Here is a 2,500-nt window from a genome sequence, read left to right on the forward strand (position 1 = left end):
GTGCTGCCTCTCGCTTCGCTCGCTGTCCGCCGCTCGCCGCTCGCTCGCGCAGCCAAAAATGGCCAGTTTTGGCCCGTTTTTGGGCCGTTTTGGCCAGTTTTTGGCCTGTTCTTGCATTGCGCGGTGACCGTCGAGAGCGGAGCAAAACGTCAGCCATCTCAGCACCCTGGAACCCCCCGGGTGGCACAGGGCTGGATGGGGCTTTCGTATAGCAGGGACGGTGCTGCCTCTCGCTTCGCTCGCTGTCCGCCGCTCGCCGCTCGCTCGTGCAGCCAAAAATGGCCAGTTTTGGCCCGTTTTTGGGCCGTTTTGGCCAGTTTTTGGCCTGTTCTTGCATTGCGCGGTGACCGTCGAGAGCGGAGCAAAACGTCAGCCATCTCAGCACCCTGGAACCCCCCGGGTGGCACAGGGCTGGATGGGGCTTTCGTATAGCAGGGACGGTGCTGCCTCTCGCTTCGCTCGCTGTCCGCCGCTCGCCGCTCGCTCGTGCAGCCAAAAATGGCCAGTTTTGGCCCGTTTTTGGGCCGTTTTGGCCAGTTTTTGGCCTGTTCTTGCATTGCGCGGTGACCGTCGAGAGCGGAGCAAAACGTCAGCCATCTCAGCACCCTGGAACCCCCCGGGTGGCACAGGGCTGGATGGGGCTTTCGTATAGCAGGGACGGTGCTGCCTCTCGCTTCGCTCGCTGTCCGCCGCTCGCCGCTCGCTCGTGCAGCCAAAAATGGCCAGTTTTGGCCCGTTTTTGGGCCGTTTTGGCCAGTTTTTGGCCTGTTCTTGCATTGCGCGGTGACCGTCGAGAGCGGAGCAAAACGTCAGCCATCTCAGCACCCTGGAACCCCCCGGGTGGCACAGGGCTGGATGGGGCTTTCGTATAGCAGGGACGGTGCTGCCTCTCGCTTCGCTCGCTGTCCGCCGCTCGCCGCTCGCTCGCGCAGCCAAAAATGGCCAGTTTTGGCCCGTTTTTGGGCCGTTTTGGCCAGTTTTTGGCCTGTTCTTGCATTGCGCGGTGACCGTCGAGAGCGGAGCAAAACGTCAGCCATCTCAGCACCCTGGAACCCCCCGGGTGGCACAGGGCTGGATGGGGCTTTCGTATAGCAGGGACGGTGCTGCCTCTCGCTTCGCTCGCTGTCCGCCGCTCGCCGCTCGCTCGTGCAGCCAAAAATGGCCAGTTTTGGCCCGTTTTTGGGCCGTTTTGGCCAGTTTTTGGCCTGTTCTTGCATTGCGCGGTGACCGTCGAGAGCGGAGCAAAACGTCAGCCATCTCAGCACCCTGGAACCCCCCGGGTGGCACAGGGCTGGATGGGGCTTTCGTATAGCAGGGACGGTGCTGCCTCTCGCTTCGCTCGCTGTCCGCCGCTCGCCGCTCGCTCGTGCAGCCAAAAATGGCCAGTTTTGGCCCGTTTTTGGGCCGTTTTGGCCAGTTTTTGGCCTGTTCTTGCATTGCGCGGTGACCGTCGAGAGCGGAGCAAAACGTCAGCCATCTCAGCACCCTGGAACCCCCCGGGTGGCACAGGGCTGGATGGGGCTTTCGTATAGCAGGGACGGTGCTGCCTCTCGCTTCGCTCGCTGTCCGCCGCTCGCCGCTCGCTCGTGCAGCCAAAAATGGCCAGTTTTGGCCCGTTTTTGGGCCGTTTTGGCCAGTTTTTGGCCTGTTCTTGCATTGCGCGGTGACCGTCGAGAGCGGAGCAAAACGTCAGCCATCTCAGCACCCTGGAACCCCCCGGGTGGCACAGGGCTGGATGGGGCTTTCGTATAGCAGGGACGGTGCTGCCTCTCGCTTCGCTCGCTGTCCGCCGCTCGCCGCTCGCTCGCGCAGCCAAAAATGGCCAGTTTTGGCCCGTTTTTGGGCCGTTTTGGCCAGTTTTTGGCCTGTTCTTGCATTGCGCGGTGACCGTCGAGAGCGGAGCAAAACGTCAGCCATCTCAGCACCCTGGAACCCCCCGGGTGGCACAGGGCTGGATGGGGCTTTCGTATAGCAGGGACGGTGCTGCCTCTCGCTTCGCTCGCTGTCCGCCGCTCGCCGCTCGCGCAGCCAAAAATGGCCAGTTTTGGCCCGTTTTTGGGCCGTTTTGGCCAGTTTTTGGCCTGTTCTTGCATTGCGCGGTGACCGTCGAGAGCGGAGCAAAACGTCAGCCATCTCAGCACCCTGGAACCCCCCGGGTGGCACAGGGCTGGATGGGGCTTTCGTATAGCAGGGACGGTGCTGCCTCTCGCTTCGCTCGCTGTTCGCCGCTCGCCGCTCGCTCGCGCAGCCAAAAATGGCCAGTTTTGGCCCGTTTTTGGGCTGTTTTGGCCAGTTTTTGGCCTGTTCTTGCGTGGTGCGGTGACCGTCGTGAGCGGAGCAAAACGTCAGCCATCTCAGCACCCTGGAACCCCCCGGGTGGCACAGGGCTGGATGGGGCTTTCGTATAGCAGGGACGGTGCTGCCTCTCGCTTCGCTCGCTGTTCGCCGCTCGCCGCTCGCTCGCGCAGCCAAAAATGGCCAGTTTTGGCCCGTTTTTGGG

Source organism: Musa acuminata, unplaced genomic scaffold (genome assembly GCF_036884655.1).
Source record: "Musa acuminata AAA Group cultivar baxijiao unplaced genomic scaffold, Cavendish_Baxijiao_AAA HiC_scaffold_947, whole genome shotgun sequence".
NCBI classification, from domain to species: Eukaryota; Viridiplantae; Streptophyta; class Magnoliopsida; order Zingiberales; family Musaceae; genus Musa; species Musa acuminata.